Source organism: Zalophus californianus, chromosome 3 (genome assembly GCF_009762305.2).
Source record: "Zalophus californianus isolate mZalCal1 chromosome 3, mZalCal1.pri.v2, whole genome shotgun sequence".
NCBI lineage: Eukaryota > Metazoa > Chordata > Mammalia > Carnivora > Otariidae > Zalophus > Zalophus californianus.
In genome coordinates, this window is record NC_045597.1 from 113,046,097 (window position 1) to 113,066,668 (window position 20,572).

Sequence of the window (20,572 nt, forward strand, 5' to 3'; positions counted from 1 at the left end):
TGTTTATAACCTCAATTGTCAGTGGTAATTTTTCTCATTCCATGTATAAATACTTCCATTTCCTTAGACTGCAATCATTTAGGCCAGTGTGCTTAAATAGATTTAAGGAGATTTGGATTATCGTTTTAAACACTTCCCACTTCCTATGCTTCAATTTAGTGGGTGCTGGATGTTTACTTATTTGTGCTTTAGTGTTTTCAATTTGAAGTTTACCATCCTTGATTTAGCTTTTGTCACTGTCATTTGTAAAGACTTTACTTTCTGTATCAGTATTGTCTAATACAACTTTCTGCAATGATAAAAATTTTCTCAATCTATGTGAAAGGACAGCTTGAAATGCAGCTAGAAATACAGCTAATTCAGCTGAAATTTTAATTGTTTCTTTTTTTATTGAAGTGTAGATGTCATACATTATTATATTAGTTTCAAGTGTACAACATAGTGATTCAACATTCATATACATCACAAAGTGATCACCACAATAAATCTAGTTACCATCTGTCACCATGAAAAGTTGTTACATATTGTTAACTATATTCTGGAAGTTTGTATCTTTTAATCCCCTCCCCCTTCTTTGCCCTATTTTTTTTTTTAAATTTAGTTTTAATGAATTTAAGTTTAAATAATTCTACATGTGAAGTGGCTACCATATTGAACAGTACAGATCTATATTATCTTGTTCCAGCTTTGAATGTAGTTTGATGAACCCATTAAGTTAGTTCTAGTAATTCAAGAATACAAATCTTTGTGGGTTTGAGCTATTACTTACAAAGCCAAAAGCCAAAGATGGCTGGGCAGATCACATAAATAGGCAAAGAAACGAGTGACAATGGTAGGGGGCCTAAAAAACATATAATCATTCTGTAAATAATAGTAACTACTACATCAAAAGGGGCTAGCTGATTCAGTCAACTGTAGCTGTGCTAAGATGTAAAACCAGAACTGCCAGACCTGACTGTCCAAGAGAACCAAAAATTCAAATTTTTAAGTAAAATTTCTCAACTTTTAAGTGTTCACAACATATTTGAATGTTTATAAACTGTTACACATGTTAAATAAGACATATCTATAAGTTACCTGTTTGTGATAAATTGCCTAAGACGTTTTTACAGTACCCTATCAGGTACAATTGATGCATGTGTGCCCATCCTGGTCAAATAATAGGATTAGCTAATCTCAGATTCTCTGTAGGTTTACGCTTTCATTTCAAAAACTCCCACTTCACCTTTCAAGAACAGTTTCTGATTTGTATTTCATAAGAACTACCAAAATACTCAATAAAATGTAAAAATTCATAAAATCTCTCAATTCTCATAAATTTCTCTAATATTTATTGAAGTTCACAGTGTTAGGTAGCTATGAGAGTTCAAAGCTTTCAACCTCGTCATCTCCAGGGTCACCTCAGAATTCAATTTCAGAGAGTTTACTCATAGAGAACAACTATATAGTAGTCATCTTCTTACAATATACAAGCAGAACTGTCTGAGGATTTGTTCTAGGTATTCCTAGGGAACATTATCAGCAAACAAAATTAAATGGAAATAGAAAGAGTGAAAACTAAATGAAAGGCATGTATGACTTCACTTGCTTAATTACTACTTGCTGAATAACCCACCTCATGCATGAGTTCTCTCAAGTATAACATAATTACTTAGCAAATAATAATTTATTAAAACAACATGTTCACAATATTGTACCAGACCCTGAGAAGGAGTGTTGGGGAATAAAAAATGTAGTCCCTGACCTCTAGGAGTTTAAGATGTTGAGAAAGAATTCCACACGAAAACATCAAGGAGCATATCAACAAGAGCAAAATGATGATGTAGCAAAGAGACTAGATGTAAGCTAAGAGGTTGTATATTTCACTTGCTTCTTATTTAATTAAACTGATGGGATTTCCTTGTAATAATGGGCAGAATGTTGGACAAATGTCTCCCAACAACAGACACGGAGGACATTACACAGTGGGAATTTTTTTTGTAAGTTTTTATTTATTTATTTGCAGAGACACAGCGAGAGAGGGAACACAAGCAGGGGGAGTTGGAGAGGGAGAAGCAGGCTTCCCACAGAGCAGGGAGCCCAATGCGGTGCTCGATCCCAGGACCCTGGGATCATAACCTGAGCCAAAGGCAGACGCTTAACAACTGAGCCACCCCGGCACCCCTCCACAGTGGGAATTTTTAAAGGGTATAACATGAACACTGTAGAAACTTGTGTATCTCCCTACAGCATTTGATAAGTTAAAGCAAAATTGTTAATTAGGGTTGGAACATATGCTGAGTTTCCTTCCAAAATTAAGTGAAAATTAAGTCTCTAAATTTATTTGCTCATTATAAAATAAAGGAATTTATGAAAAAAAATCTTTTTTCTTATAAATTGGGAGAAAACAGAATAAACTACTTAAAATCTCTCCATACACATACAGGAGTACCTCAGAGATATTGCAGGTTTGGTTCCAGCCCACTGCAATAAAGCAAATATCAATAAAGCTAGTCAAATGAAGTTTTTGGTTTCCCAGTGCATATAGAAGTTATGTTTATACTACACTATAGTCTATTAAGTGTACGATAGCATTATGTTTCATAAAACAATGTACATACCTTAATTTAAAAATGCTTTACTGCTAAAAAAACGCTACCTATTATCTGAGTTTTCAGCAAGTTATAATATTTTTGCTAGTAGAAATTCTTTTTTTCTTTTTAAAGATTTATTTATATACTCATTTATTTATTTATTTATTTGAGAGAGAGAAAAAGCCCATGCATGCACAAGCAGGAGGAAGGGCAGAGGGAGAGAACCTTCAAGCTGACTCCCTGCTGAGCATGGAGCCCCACACCAGTCTTGATTCCACAACCCTGAGATCATGAGCTGAGCTGAAACCAAGACTCTGGACACTTAACCTACTGAGCCACGCAGGCTTTCCTGCTAGTAGGAATTATGGCCTCAATGTTGGTGGGTTGCCAACTAATCAGAATAGTGGCTGCTGAAGATTGGGGTGGATGTGGAAATTTCTTAAAATAAGACAATAAAATTTGCTGCACCAATTGACTCTTTCACAAATGATTTCTATGTGGCACTGATGCTATTTCATAGCATTTCATCCACAATAGAATTCCTTTCAAAATTGGGAGTTAATCCTCTCAAACTCTACCCCCACCTTATCAACTAAGTTAATATAACATTCTAAATCCTTTGCTGTCACTTCAACAATCTTCACAGCATCTTCATCAGGAGTAGATTCCAACTCAAGAAACTACTTTCTTTGCTCATCCATAAGAAGCAACTTACTCATTTAAGTTTTACCATGAGATTGCAGCAATTCAGTCAAATCTTCAGACTCATTTCTGATTCCAGTTCTTTCTATTTCCACTACATCCACAGTTACTTCCTCCACTGAAGTCTTGAAACCTTCAAAGTTATCCATGAGGTTTGGAATCAACTTCTTCCAAACTCCTGTGCATGTTGATATTTTGACATTTTCCCGTGAATTGTCACAAATGTTCTTAATGGCATTTAGAATGGTGAATCCTTTCCAGAAAGTTTCCAGTTTACCATGCCCAGATCCATCAGAGAAATCACTATCCATTGGCAGCTATTGCCTTATAAAAAATAAATTTCTTAAGTAATAAAACTTGTACATCAAAATTACTCCTTGATCCAAAGGCTGGAGAATGCATGTAATGTTAGCAAGCATGAAAAATGTTAATCTCTTGTACATCTCCATCAGAGCTCTTGGGTGACAAGGTGCACTATCAGTTTGCAGTAATATTTTGAAAGAAATATTTTTCTTCTGAGCAGTAGATCCCAATAGTGGGCTTAAAATATTCAGTAAACCATGTTGTAAACAGATGTGCTATCATCCAGACTTTGTTGTTCTATTTATAAAGCACAGGCAGAGTAGAGTCAGCATAATTCTCAAGAGGCCTAGGGTTTTCAGAATGGTCAGTGAGCAGCACTGGTTTTAACTTAGTCACCAGTGGCATTAGCCACTAATAAGAGTCAGCCTGTCCTTTGAAGCTTTAAAGCCAGGCATTGACTTTTCCTCTCTAGCTATAAAAGTCCTAGATGACATCTTCTTCCAAATAGAAGGCTGTTTTCACCTACATTGAAAATCTGTTTAATGTAGCTACCCTCCATTACTTATCTTAGCTAGATCTTCTGGATACCTTGCTGCGGCTTCTAAATTGGCACCAGCTGCTTTACCTTGCAATTTTATGTTACAGACATGACTTTTTTCCTGAAAATTCATAAACCAGGCTCTGCTAGCTTCAAACTTTTCTTCTGCAGCTTCCTCACCCTCTCTCAGCCTTCAAAGAAATGAAGAGCGTTAGGGCCTCGCTCTGGATCAGGCTTAGGCTTAAGTGAATGTTGTAGCTGGTTTGATCCATCCAGGCCACAAAAACTTTCTCCCTATCAACAACAAGGCTGTTTTGCTTTCCTTTCATTCGTGTGTTCACTAGAGTAGCACTTTTTTAAATTTTTTTATTGTTATGTTAATCACCATACATTACATCATTAGTTCTTGATGTATTGTTCCATGAGTAGCACTTTTAATTTCCTTCAAAAACTTTTCTTTGCAGTCACAACTTGACTGTTTGGTTCAAGAGACCTAGTTTTCAGCCTGTCTTGGCTTTCGATATGCCTTCCTCACTAAGCTTAATCACCTTTAGCTTTTGATTGAAAGTGAGGGATGTGTGACTCTTCCTTTCACTTAAACACTTAAGAAGGGCCACTGTAGCGTTATTAATTGGCCTAATTTCAATATTGTTGTGCTGAGGCATAGGGAGGTCTGAGAAGGAGAGAAATTGAGGGCTGGTCAGTGGTGCAGTCAGAACACATACATTTATTGTTTATGCTTGCCATCTTATATAGGCATGGTTGGTGGTACCCCAAAACAATGACAGCAGTAATATCAAAGATCACTGATAACAGCTCAAGATAACAAATATACTGAAAAAGATTCAAATGTTGTGAGAATTACCAATATGTGACACAGAGACATAAAGTGAGCAAATGCTGCTGGAAAAACGATGCCAAAAGACTTACTCCACACAGGGTTGTCACAAAACTTCACTTTGTAAAACAAAACAAAACAAAACAAACAAACCCCCCCAAAACAACACCACCAAAAAAAACCCTGTGTCTGTGAAATTTAATAAAAGAAGGTATGCCTATACCCTCTCTTTAGTAAAATATCCATTTTTATTTGCAATTTTGCTTTTTTGTCCGACAACCTTTCTGAGCCTGTCTTCTCCTATAAAATGAAAACAAAGGGACAAATGATCTCTAATGCACTATCCTAGATTTGTCACTGTCATTCGGAAATCCTCTTCAAAACCAAGTTGCATGTGTGTTTCATGAGGATAAATTTGGCTCCATACTGCCATTATGAAGGAAATCAGACAGGGTATCACTTGAAATGTCTATAGCTTTCTTTCTCAATAGTTAAAAGTCTAATGGCAGGAGCCAAGAGCAAAATGTGGAAAATTCTGCAAATGTTACTAACACCTACACTTAATTCAAATTGCTCACTTATTATTTCAAATACTGTATGGAAGTGTATGTCAGTTAAGAAGGGGGTGTAAAAATGGTGCAGCCACATGTCACTCTACTTAATACTTAACCTAAAATAGGAAAACATTTCACAAGTGCATAAGAACACCCAATAAAGCTCACAGAAAAGCTCACATTTCTCCCTCTCTTAAACTATTTCATCTTCTTGTTTACTGTGAAAGGAAAGTCTCAGGTTCAATAACCAGAATAATGATGTGGCTTTGGTAACTAAATCTTTACCTTGAAGATAAACCCCATTCTCTTTAATTTAAAAAAATAACTACTACTGTCAAATGGGTAAATCACCGATTCCTTTGCCTCCTAAACTGAAAGTTTACTTCTCCATGGGTCTCTACCATAAAAAGTAAAGGACTTCTCTGAATAAATCACTTCAACGTTTATACAGGGTGGTCCTTTCTGATGACTGTGCTCTTCTGCTTGACTTATTATTTCAATGTTTTAAATATGATTTTACTATGGAAGTTGAGGGTAGAGTCAACCTTTATTATAGCACTTTTAATCAGATAGACTGACCATGTATAAACTATTAGAATGCCAACATTTTTAATACTGTCTTAGATTAATTGAGGTGTTATTCATTATAATCACATTTTCTTGGCAAAATAAATGATAGTCGATAGCACTTTAATGTATTAAATGATTTTATGATAAAATGATAACTATTTTGGAGTTTCAGCTTTTTTTAAATTTTTGTTGATTCTTTAAGATTTTTATCTACTATCACTGTTAACATCAGTTGGAAGGCATACCATGGAATGTATCTACCAGTTCTGCAGAGTCCTGAAAAATTTCAATTACTTCTCTTATGTACAACCTTCTTCTAAGCATGTTCTTACATGTAGGTGATCTCAGAACTTCACCAAGGTGATTTGGCTAGCGATGGGACCCCAAGACAACATTTTGCTCCCTGAATTTTTACACTGAAAATAAACTCCAGAGCAGTTAATAACAAATATATACTTGTGGCAATTTTCCTGAAATGGCTCCTGAGTTTACCTGACATAAAAGTTACACCAGAAATGTGTTATATTGGTGAATCTTTCACTTAATTAGATGATCTCTCTCTGAGTTTGGACTGCAAGACACACAAAATAGAAATTAGGAAATGTGATGAGCAAATCTGGATATATACAAAAAGAGAAGTCCATAAGCAGGACCTCCGAAACAATAAAAACCTACACATGCCATAAATAAGCAGAAGTCTTAAATAAAGATATATTATGACAAAAGAAAAGAAAGGAAGTGAGAAAATAATCAGTTTGCAAGGCCAAGAAGTTGAAACTGAAAATAAGTCATAAAGGAAGAACATTATAGTAGTAAAGAACGATCTCTACTAAGGTAGTTCCCTGAGATGCTTTGCATCTAAACATTTCATTTTTCAAAAAGGAAAATTATAAACGTTTTAAAAAATTGTGTGCTAATATTTTGTGACATCTGCTAAGATAGTTTACTTTCATTTTTTTTTAAATTCTGTATCCATCTTATAACATTTCCAATCATCAAACTAACATGAATGGATCTTTATTCTCTGCCTCCAAATGTCTTTCCAGAATTACCTCTCCATTTCCATACATCTTAATCCTTCCTGGGAATTGAAAGCTTAGTATTTTTATGAAGAGACTTGGTAATGTACACTACATTATTGCTGTTTCAATTGTATTTCTAATATTTCATCTATATATTTAATATTACAAATTTGAGGGCTAATTGTTAGTTTAGCTGTAACAACAGTGAAAAATCTCTGAAGCAATAAGGCATATCCCTCAAAGTCGATTTTTCTTTGATAATATTTTGAATGATTTTTCTCTCACCATAGGATGTTTAATTACCAACAAACCCATAGTAATAGCATATTCGACATCAATCTCCCACTTGGTTTGCTTTTGACAAACCATATTGGCACAAAAACTGATACATAATGATGGACAATATAAAAATCATTATTTCTTCAATGAGTAATATTTTACTCATTGATTTTTTGATGAATCAAACCTCTAACATTTTCAGTAAACAGCAGACATAAAAGAAATTTAAAAACCAGTTTACATTTCCCAACTTGATTCCTTTTCTTTCCTGCTAGCATTCATATCTTGCAAGTAAACATTCATTCATTCACTTATTCATTCTTTCTTTCAACATTTTTAAAATACTTACTATACACAAGTGCACTAAATATTTATATACACAAGGTGCTTTAATACATGAAGAAAATTGTTTGCCATTAACTTTCATTGTTCAACATTTGTTTTCTTGTGTTTTATTAAGCACAAGGCAAAATTTATTTTTAAATCTTAAAATTTAGGTGTTCTGGCTTTTTTCAGAAAGGTAGAATAGAATTATCACAGTGTATGTGGGCCACTTTATAATCTAAAGTTTGGAAGAAGAGGAGTGGAAGAAAAGGAAATGTAATAGTTGGTCTCATCTAATCCTAATGGTTCCCAATCTCTTAGACCTCACCTCATGCCTCTTGCCTCCGGCTCCATCTAGAAATCTGAAATGTGGAAAAATAGATAATTAAATGGTAAAAGAGTTGCAGAACAGATAGGTAGATGATAAAGGGGGGAATTTTATCCCAAACTGGTTTTACACATTTTAATAACAGGAATCAGAATGAAAACCTTAAAAAAAAAAAAGCTTAATTATCTCTTTCCTTTCCCTCTCTTCTCACTTCAAGCTCTGTCTCACTATTAGATATACTGTTTCAACATCAGCAGCAATCAAAGCAATGCAAATAAAAACAACATAGAGATCCTATTTTCAGCCAGTAAAATTGGAAATAATCAATATGTGCTATTATTAGTAAGGGAGATTGGCATTCTGACATATTGTGATGGGGTGTAAAATGTCATTGCTCCTTAATCAGAAATCTCAAAATGTATCTATTCTTTTGTACAACAATTCTATTTCTAGGAATTTTTCCTAATGACTTCCCTTTTCAATGAAACATACAGATTCTAGTAGCTAAAATAAGTAAATAAATGGCTGCAAATTTTCCCCATATTTTTGAAGTGTGAATTTTGTGGAGAAACAGCTTTAACTGGTGAGCATGCTTTGGTATAATAAAATTTGCTTTCTGCAGTAGTAATTGCATGCGATCGCTTCATGTTTTCTAGTCCTGGAGACTCCACTTAGCATTCTTCATGAGTATTCATCTCTGTAAAAATGGTTAGAATCTCAACAAGAATTCCACAAGGCCTACCACTAGGAGGCTTAAGAAGAGGAATCAAAGTTCTCTACACTGGCTGGTAATGATAATTACCATCACGGGACCAAGGAACCTCTGAAAGTTTATAGCAGTGTCATTCATAAAAGCCCCAAATGGGAAACACCCTGAAATTTCCATCAACTATAAATGAGACACATAGATCATGGTATATTCATCACATGGAAAGCAATACAAAAATAAAAATGTAACTACAATGACATAAAAATGAATGAATTTCCTAAGAATAAACTGGAAGAAAAGAAGTCATACGCACACAAAAATAAATACTGAATTATGTGTATATAATTTTTTAAAGTAGGCAAAATTAATCTGTGATATTAAACTCGAGATAGTGGTTAGGAGAGTGGTAGCCAACCAATGACACAACGTCCCTACAGTTAAACCAGAGGAATTCAGCTCAATATTTAGAGCTTTCAAACGTCAAACTGATACACTACACATTTGCACTGCAGTCTACTATGTAACTAGGGATTTGAATATATCCTTGAGGGTACAGAAAACCTTTCCAAGGGACCAACACAGGCTCATACAACTTCTAGATCTTCAATGAAAATACACTCTCTTCCATAAAAATAATCTGACTGAGAAAGTAACTGCAATAGGAACACTGTGCAAGCTTTCCTTTTTCACTCCACCTTTAACACCCACACTTCTCATACTATACCCAAAGAAAGTAACACATCCTAACCATCTCAGTAGTAGTGCACAATGCCTTGGAATGTAAAAATCTATAAGGTACCAAAAAAGGAGAGGCAATTCAAAAATTGGTATCTGAAAAGACTCTTTTAATTAAGGTACCATAAAACCATGGTTTTTATATACTTTTATTAAGGATAAAACATGGCACTAAATGGAATGCAATACAAAAAAATTATAGTGACATACAGCAATGTGCATGAATCTCACAAATATAATTGGATGCTCTGAATTAATAAGATATATTTTGGCATGGGATGGTAGAAATGATAATTTTTGTTTTACAACTTCATCTATTCTACCCATTGACTATCCTTAGAGAATCCATTGCTTTGAGGGAGCATCACATGAAAAAAAACAGAGTATCAGTAAGAAACACTGAATTTAGTGGAAATTGATTTCATTGAAGTGACACACTTATGTAGGATTCTACACTTTATCAATTTACTAATGTATCTAAAAATTAGAAAGGTTAAAGTTTGAAAAATCATGCTGAAAATATCAATTTACTATGAAGTACACCCTCCCTACAGTTACACCACTCTCAGTAATGAGAAAAGCTTGGGGAGGAAATTCTCATTGACTAGTGCTGATTGTCTAGGTGACATATTTTTACCATGATTTCAAGGAAGATATAGTAATATAAATTCTACATTTATTTCCAACAGATCAACATTACACCTTTGAGTAAATCAATCATATACTGGAGGCAAGACAGTATTGTGTATTTTCTCAAACACCTATTTAGGACAAATTTTTTCATGAATTTTTATAGAATGTTTACTGAATTCTGAAAACCCATATTCATTTTTACTTAAATGAAATTCTGAATTTTTTTTTCATTTCTACCATGTAATTATGGGAATTATACTACCCTCACAGATATATTTTGTAGGATCTACTCTAAAAATGGACTACATATAGCAGGAGGGTGGCACACCCCCATCTCCATGGGGCCAGAAGCTCCTGTGTCTGGGACCCTTTGGGACTTCACCTATGTATCTCTTCATCTGGGTGGTCATCTGTATCCTTTATCATCTTCTATTATTTAACAAACTGGTAAACATAAGTATTACCTTGAATTCTGGAGCTATTCTAGCAAATAACTGAATCTAAGAGGAGATGTCATGGAAACCTCCAATATGTAGCCAAGATTGAATAACTGAGGTGACCTGGGACCTACTACTTGCAAGTGGCATCTGAAGTGGGGGGCAGTCTTGTGGGACTAAGCCCTTAACCTGGGAATCTACACTAACTCCAACTAGTGTCAGAATTGAATTGAATTGAATTGTAGGGCATTCAGCTGCTATCACACAGAATTGCCAGTGTGGGAAGTGTTGTGTCACAAGTGTTGTGAGTGTGATAATTGTGTGAGAGTAAAAGTAACATATAGGAGGAAGAGTAAATTTTTCCTACCTACTGGCTAAGAAGAACTTGCTCATACATCTTAAAACGGATTTTAGTAGATATTAAATTACTAAACTAATTAAATTCTACAGACACATTTAAAGAATATGTCAGTTTTGTTTTATTTTATTTTATAAGATTTTATTTATTTATCTGAGACAGAGAGAGAGAGAGAGAGAGAGAGCAAGTGCACGAGCGTGGGAGAGGGTCAGAGGGAGAGGGAGAAGCAGACTCCCTGCCAAGCAGGGAGCCTGATGCGGGACTCGATCCCAGGACCCTGAGATCATGACCCGAGTTGAAGGCAGATGCTTAACCAACGGAGCCATCCAGGCACCCCGGTTTTATTTTAAGTATTAATAATTACAATATATCAGAAATTGCATTAATTATAAGCATTTAAACTTGCTAAAAATAAGATGCCTATTTAAGAAGTAAAAGGGTAAGTTATTTTTAAGTTTCTTTTAGAAAATTTGCTGAGCATGGGTATCTGGGTGGTGATGTCAGTTGAGCATCTGACTTTCAGTTTTGCCTTGGGTTGTGATCTCAGGGTAGTGAGATAGAGCCCTGGGTCAGGCTCTATGCTCAGTGTGGAGTCTACTTGAGATTCTCTCTCTTTCTCCCTGCCCCTCCTGCTTGTGCTCTCTCTCTCTAAAATGAATAAATAACTCTTACAAAAAATTAGGTGAGCAGAATTTGTGAAAATAATTCCTTTGTCTATGGTCTATTATTAAATTCAGGAAGAATAGAGATTTGCCAAGTACATTAATAAACAGTTTCCTTTAGAATTTCCTTCACAAATTTTTAACGTTTTCAATATTATCTTCAACTTATTTCTTATTATAAGACATAACAGAAACAGAATTTCTATATAATCTGTGGAAATTTTATAGGATGTGTCTTCTACGAAAAGATCCTAATATAAACATATGTTATTGAATACTAGAGATAGTTTCTTCATCCAAAGAAATTCTAAGTTCTCTTTTTTTTATTATGTTATGTTAATCACCATACATTACATCATTAGACTACAAACCATCTAATCCAACTCATTTTCCTTTATGACTTGCCTATTGGAAACCTCAGAGCTAAATTTAGTACTTAACTATTCAGTATAATAATTTTCCCTTTCATTCACTGTATGACTTTGGATTTTCCAATTTTTAGTTAATTTTTTTGTATGTCTCTTATTCCAATCCTATTTAAATGCCTTAGAAGTAAATGGTTACATTGTATACTGGTAAAAACATACATTTTGGAGTCAGACTTCCCCTGGCCAAACCCCAGCTTTACTACCTAGTATGGTGTAATCTTGGGCAAATATAAGATCTCTGTGCTTCAGTTTACTCTTTGGTAAAATGGGAATGATAAGAGTACCTATCTCGTTCTAGAGGGTGGGGGGATGGGTTAGCTTGGTAATGGATATTAAAGAGGGCACAGTCTGCGTGGAGCACTGGGTGTTATACGCAAACAATGAATCATGGAACACTACATCAAGAACTAATGATGTAATGTATGGTGATTAACCTAACAATAAAAAAAAACAGTAAAAAAAAAAAAAGAGTACCTATCTCACAGACTTTTTATGAAAATCAAATCAATTATTAAGTATTATGCACCTAGAACAGTGCCTGACACATGGTAAGTATTATTTAAGTGTTTGTTAAATATTCTATAAAGAATAAACAGGGAATACTTCAATCCTCATTGTGAAGTTCCAAAGATCGCATATTTTATCATCATGAACTGAGTGCCAACTATTTAAACATTATTTTATCCTGAAAGTCCCATAATATGGAAAAGTATAAACCCTGCAATCAATTAATGAATATTAATTATACATCAATGAGACAGCATGCCAACTTGAATTAAAAGTAGTAGTCAGTACTAATCATTGGAATCTCAACATCTAGGCAATTACTATTTTTTTATGCAAATGTTTTGAGCTGCTCTCATCCTCATGAATAATCCTAGGAGAAAGTGATGAGAAACTTAGATATGCTACTTCTTGTTGTGTTATTTACTTTAAGTTACAATTCTTTAGGTGAAAGCTCAGTCCTAGGCTTAACACAAAAATCATTCAGAATTAATCTGTAAAGAAATTTGGGACTGCCTCCAAAGTCTCAGATTTTCAGCTAAACCTCCAAAGCTGACAGCAATAGATACAATGTACCTCAATGTTCTAAAGAGTGATAATAGAACCATCCATGCAATGCTGACTGAAATGGATCAAAACCAGTCAGGGTATCATGACCCCTAAAAGTCAATATAAGATAAAATGTGACATTTAAAAATAAAATGTTTGAAGGGAATCCCTAGACAGACAGAATGCCTTAACTATTCTCCTCTTCGTGGGAGAAGGGGATGTACACTCTTCTGTCTTAATTAAAGGCAAGTGATGGCTACCTCAAGAGAACTACTTATAATTAGTGCTTATAAGAAAAGAAAGATACCTCATTCTCCAGCAAGAAGCATGTTAGAGCCCACTGTGCTCTGTCATCTAGATGAGGTAAGGTGACAGAGCCCAAGAGAAAACTCCACTTCAGGAGCAAACAACAACATAGAGAAGGGTACCTACTATTCATACTGAAAAACCTAAAAGCAGGAAGCTAACTAGGACTGCCTGTGCTTGGCACGATGAGAAAGGAGGAGTCAGAAGTTAGACAAACCGTCTTACACAGTTTGGTGAGACACAGGTGTGTGAGTTTCCAGTGGGTCTTGTATATGTTTGTACACTTGCAGAAGATAGCAGACACAAATCCCTCTAATAAACTCTGTCAAAGAGAAAGCTCAGTCAGGGGAAGAGAGCATGGCAGTACATCACCAGGGGTGCAGCAGACCTCAGAGGGAGTCTCCTCATATCCTGCACACTTACTCCAGTTGTCAAGTATCTGTCATAAGCATGATGATTAAAGACAGAAAATGTCAACCAATAGAAAACCACAGACAGCACCAATGAGGTACAGACCATTTGTATCTCTTTCTCTAATCTTTCCTCCACACCTCCTGCCCCAACCCTAGAAGGAGAGAAGATGGAGGTGGGACAGGAAGAGTAGGTAGAAAAAAATGATGCAAGCATAGACCACCCCCTCCCCACCATCTGGCTCACTGGAGTTTTTTGGGTTTTTTGTTTTTTTGTTTTTTTTTTTAAATTAGACACAGATCATGCTGAAACTAATGAGGGAAAAAGTTTTTAATTGGATATGAAATTGAAATTTTAATTTAATCTAAAATGAACACTTTAATAACTGCACATGAAATTATTTTTATAGTTAAAAGTGATAGGAAAGTTATGGGATCTGTTTGAGATGCCATCTACACACAGGCAAGGGAGATTTGATAGATCTTTTTTAAATGTTTGGTAAGGAGAAAAATAAAGGAATTTCCTGTTTGCAGTTGCTTTCAGTTCAGTCCAACCAGCTTACCATGTAGAGAAGGTTATGTAACTCATGTATGCAAGGTAAGGATAATGTAACTTCTCTAGACAGTTCTTCATAGTTTATGATCTGAGAAGTGATATAAAAGATAACTTCAACTTAATCCTCTTTATAATATCAAAGTCCACTAATCTGAAGCATTTGCTCATTACGATTTGCCTAGCACTATAACAAGCTACCCACACAATTTCCCATTAACAAACATTCTGTAATAATTCCTCCACCCAGTTTTGCAAAGTGAAAAAATTAGTCCTACATTAATGTGCATGTACATTTACACTGATTTAAAATCTTCTGCCATTAGTTCTGCCAGTTAAAAATGATCTCTTCCTGATAAAAAATATTTTCATCATTTTATTCAAATTTTCACATTAACTAAACTATAAAATGAATTTGGCTTCTAGGTATTTGTTCATTCAATCTATTCTGATGTTGTGTTCTCCATTTAGATCAAGGTTGTTGTTTTTTTTTATTCTGTTTTTTTTTTTTTAAATGTCTTGACTGTGAAAACCTACCAGCCTAGCCACACAGTTCTCCTCAGTAGTATGCAACATTTTCTCAAAGACCCCAAATTCTAAAATATTCTTCTCTTCACCCAGTCACTGCTCCTAAATCTGGGCTTGCTTCTCATCACAAATTCTAAATGTTGCCTGTTTTCTTGTCTCCAAGTTCATCCCATCTTTTATGATCTCCTTTGCCTCTTTAACAAACTCTGGCATCGATGTCAAAAATATTATTGTGCACTCACTTCTACTGAAGAATTGCTACCATTTCAAATACTTGCCAATCCCCAGGTCTCAACAACCTCTACAGTGTATATTCTGTGTTCTATATCTGGGGCTGCTGAATATTAGTGTTAAAATCATATAACTATACTAATGATCTTCAGCACAAATCCAAGCTCCCTATTCTCAACTTGGTGCTCTTTGCTGAATGGTATATACATATTTTATTCATCTATTGTTAGTACCAAAGCAAATTTATAAGGATGGCTAACCCAGACTTTTTCACTAGCCTTAAGTCCTATATACAACCTGATTGTTTCACTGTAAATATATGATATCATATCCTATTCTCCCAAGAAATTCTGCATCTGATGTGAAATATCACTGCAACTTTTTGGGACCTCTTTTTCTTCCAATCTTTGAGGGAAAATATATCCTTCCTTCTGACCAAGATTCTTCCCTTCACCACCATTTTGGTTTGTTTTCCTTATTAATTCCTACTTAAATCTAAGACTTCCTCTATTAGTTGTTTTATTCTCTTGTGCTTCTTCAGTTTCTTTGTTAGTATATTGACTCTCCTAAAATGAATGCTAGCTCTACAATTTCCTCAAGCTACTCTATTCTTTAACCTTCTATTCATCATTCTGAAATCTTCACAAATTATTCTATCTTAACAGCTTGTAATTTCCCTTCAAGCATACCATATAACCTAGCAATCTGGTTCCTAAACTCACCAATCTAACTTAAATTAGTTCGTCAAAGTTCATCAATGACAATTTAATCTCTGCATCTCCTGGTTCATCCCAGTTTTCTGTTCTATATCTATTTGGGGTTAAACTGTGTCTTCCCTATAAACACATGTTAAAGTTCTAACCTCGAGGACCTCAAAATGTGACTAATTGGAAACAAAGCCTTTACAGAGGTAATCAAGTTAAAATGAGCCTTAACCTAATATGACTGGTATCCTTATAAAAAGGAGAAATTTGGACAGAGAGAAAGACATGAACAGAAAGAAGAGGATATGAAGATACACAGGGAGAAGATGGCCATGTGACTGGAGTGATTCATCTACAAGCCAAGGAAAGCAATAATTGCTGGCAAAGATCCAAAGCTAGAAGGGAAAAGGAACAATTCTTCCCTAGAGCAGTCAAAGAGAATATGGCCTTGCCAAAGACTTAATTTCGGGCTTAAAACTCCAAATCTGTGGGAAAAAAAAAAAATCTGTTGTTTTAAGCCACCCAGTCATTGGTACTTTGTTAGAGTAGTCTCTAACACAATACCTTTCTGTATCAGTCTATACTGTAGACCATCCCGCTTTACAGCTCTCTTCTATCTTGGTTTCCAAAGTCATTATAACATCCCAACCCTCTCCCTAACCGTCAACTACACTCTTTGTTCTCTTCTTCTTCCCTAAGATGTCTTCTATTTTTCCTCTCAAACTTCTCCTCTTCAAATCCACTACTTTTTAAAATATTACCCCATTTGATTTAAAATATTACCCCATTTATGTCAAGTTTTTCTTACTCGTGCAGCTTTTCCTCAATATTCTAGCCAAAAGTAATCATATTCTCCTTTGTGTCTGTAAAATATTTTTTTTTGTCTGCCAGCATTCACATTTCATATTTCTTCTCTGAATGTAGTTATATTACTTATTCTAAGCCATGGGTCAGCAAAGTTTTTCTTAAAGGGACAGAGAGTAAATATATTAGGCTTTGCAAATCATACAGTTTAGTCAACTACTCAACTCCACTGTTGTGCAAGAACAGCACAGATAATACGGAAACGGAGTCATGCATGCATGTCAGAAAAACTTTATTTACAAAATAGAGGCAGCCAGGGAGCTTCCCATTGTTTACCAAACCCTGTTCTAAATTATAAATTTCTTGAATGCAGAAGTTATTTTTTAGTCTGTTATATATACCTTGCAGAACTTCTGGCATTTGCCTTTCATATGTACATGATTGAAAAATGGACCTTAAATAAAACTAACACATATTCTCATGTACTTCTCTTTCCCTGTATTTCAGCATGTAAACTTTTAAGAACAAGATGCATAAAGAAATTCAAAACCCATCAGTTATTTAATCTGGATACATGACTAATGGTTTTCAAGGACGCTAAATACCATTTAAAGGATAAATATGCCAGTGTATAATAAAAAAGTATAATAAAAGAGCTCACGCTTTGGTTGGGATACAGAAGAGTTTCCTTAAAATTGAATAGAAGACAGCATTAGGTGAAATTCAGGTGCCATAATTATTCTAAGGAAGGTGTAAATATGAAGAGATATAGTATTCAAGGTAACTATGATAGAGTTGATCATGAATCAATTATTCATCATTTTATATTCTTCTGATTTACTGTTGTATAGCAAACCATCCCAAAACTTAGTGGCTTAAAACAATGATTTATTCATTCTCATGATTCTGTAAGTTGACTGGGTAATCCCTCTGCTGGTTTCACGTAAGTTAACAGATGAGGCTGCTTTCAGATAGAAGACTGGTTGACTGAAAAGGACTGAGAAGTTGGTGCTGTTTAGTTTTCTGGGGTACAATAGACTGGTTTCTTCACAACAGACTGTTCCCAGGGTTCCAAGAGGGCAAGGGTAGAAACTGCAAGGCCTCTGTATACATAGGCTTCAGAATTCACACAAGATTACTTCTGCAGCATACTACTTATCAAGGCAACTCACAAAGCCAGCCCTGATTCCAGAGGTGAAGAAACAGACTCCACCTCTGGAAGAAGGAAAGGCAGGTCGTACTGTGAAGGAGTATGGATGCAGGGAGGTGTCATTCACTGAGGTCATTATTATATTACTTCTCAACATGATCCTTAAAGGGAGGCAAATTTGACTGGCATTAGGAGGTGCATAGAGGAATAATGAGAGAAAAGACAGGAAAATCAAATAAAGATGAAATAATAGAAGTTGGCAAATGCCAAACTTAGGATTTCAATTTCTCCTTTGACAGTGAGAAGTTAGTGGATATTTGAACAGAGAAGTCCTACTCCCTCACAAATAATTCACATTTTGAAAAAGAGGTCATACATGGTTTCAGTGTATTTTTGTTTTTTCCTCAGAGCTGAGGAGCAAAATAATGATGCCTGGCTTTACTAAAAAGGAAATGGCCTTCAATCAAAGCACACAGTAATGGCTTTCTAGTTGAGAGAATATCTTGATGAGTATACAAACCCTAAAGTCACTGAAAGATGATGAAAGACTGTCTTTAAAAGATAACCAGAACAAGATCTTTTCATCCATGTGTGATACTTTCATTTCATTATAAAACACAGGAGGGTGAGTCCAGTATTTGGGAAAAAGAACTGAAGGTCTTCATAAATTTCAAGATCTTTCTGTTGTGAGATTTTTAGATATTCCTTGTCACTCTCTTACTTTTTATTTATTTGACCCTCCATCTGGAAGCTGATAGAAGCAAATAAACAATCTTTCCTTCACTTCACTTCACTTTCCACTGTGGACCACAATTCTCAGGATATGTTTAATTCAAACTACCTGACTTAGTTATTAGAAAATTCAAAGGCAACAGCTTTGTTCTATGTGACTCATAAATAATACACTGTATTGGAGAGTGTAGCATAAAGATGAGGAATCCCTGCTTAAGGTAATATTCACAGCATGCTATTAATCAACCACTTGGCCCACACTTTTTAATCTCTAACTAATTCTACACAAAAACAGTTTGTTCAATTAAATTGGCTACTATGGGAAAATTCCACAGTGGCTACTGTTAAAAAAAAAAAAAAAAAGGCCTCCCTGTTTGCACTACATGTAAGCATAGTACTGAGAGATAGGAAACGAGGTGATATATTTTAATCTTATTGAAAGTACATGTCTACAATTCAGATATCCTTTTTGAATGGTCATGCTAGATTACAGACATAAGCTCCCATGGATAGCCCCAGGCTCTCTAACATAGTAGTGTGAGCAGTAAACAGCACAGAAAGCAAAAGGATTTGTTGACATTTCTTGCTGGTTGCCACAGGGATAAAACCGAATGAAATCCTCAATATATAAAAGACCATGGATATTAACACTCAAGCTACTCAGTCTGAATTCAATACAGACCTAATTCTATAACCTTCCAGGTATTTTCAATATGTCTGAATCCTAATGTACTTCACACAAAACCATGTGTATACATAGGAACTGGAAAGTTAGCACCGCAGTCATAAAATGAGGCTGTAACTTCCTGTTGATCCAGATTATATACTTATACATATTTTTTTTTGGTGTAGTCTTCATGTGGTTTTGAAATGAATTTTGTTTACAATTGTGAATGCTCTGTGTGTATATGTGTGTATGTTGTGTATATATATCATGTAGCAGCATTTACCAGGAAACTATATCGCTCCTTTTTCCTTTTTCTTTTACTTAACCTATCAAAACATACATTTACCTAGTAAAAAACATTTACCTTAGTTCATTGCACAGTATGATGCCTTAGAGGCAAAATAATTGAAGCTTGTGTTAGGCTTCTCTTTATTGTACCAGTGAAGTTGGATATTATCTGGTTTCTTAGATAATTCATAGTGCTAAAAAAGTGGAGTCATGATATTCAAACAATGCTGCAATTCAGGGGGGGAAGGTAAGATAAAAATAAAGGCATGCAATTACATGATCCAGTATGTACTAAGTATTAAATTAAAAAATTAAGAAAAACTTAACAAAATTACCATGCTTTTTAGGGAAAATACAGTATAATGTGTAATTTATACAAGGCATTTATTAATTTCACTTCAGCTATCATGCTTAAACAGATGTCATTAATCACACATTTTTAATTCCATTAAACGTGTGTCTAAATCAATCTTTTCTTATAAACTTCAATATCTTGAATGTCACAGAAAGTCAAGTGACAGATTGCTCTGTTTCATTCAAAAGAATCAATCTATGAGGCTACATGTGAGGATTCTAGAATTGTGTTGATGATGTACAGACTTTTATTTATAAGCACTTTCTGCAGTCACACAACTTTTATGTGGCACACAGCACTACAAAGATAAGCTAATTTAAGGACCTTTACCAGGACATACTCTAAGAGAGTTTAGAGTCACCATGGCAACAAGTTACCAACCCTTAACAACCTCAAAGATGAATATTTACTCAACCCACTAGACACCCACTATGCCTTCATTGTCACTAGGGCAGTTAGTTCCTATTTGCCAGTTACATCATCCTTGCTGCTATTTATTCAGTTTCTCACATCTCTGTGCTCTCCTCCCAACATCCAAAGTATCTGCTTTTCCTTGCCAGACACTTAAGCAGCTCTATTTATTTTCCCAGTTCTAGATTCTGTGCTGCATTACTCCTCTGGAGTAATGGATTTATTCTCCTCTCTACCCATCTCTGAGGCATAAATTCTTAGTTTATTAAAATAGCAATAGTTACCATTTGTTGAGTGTTCACAGCATTGTATACTGCACTTATTTTTTCCCCATATGTCATCTTGTTTAATTTTCATAATACCTGTGAACCCAACAGTAGCCTGATT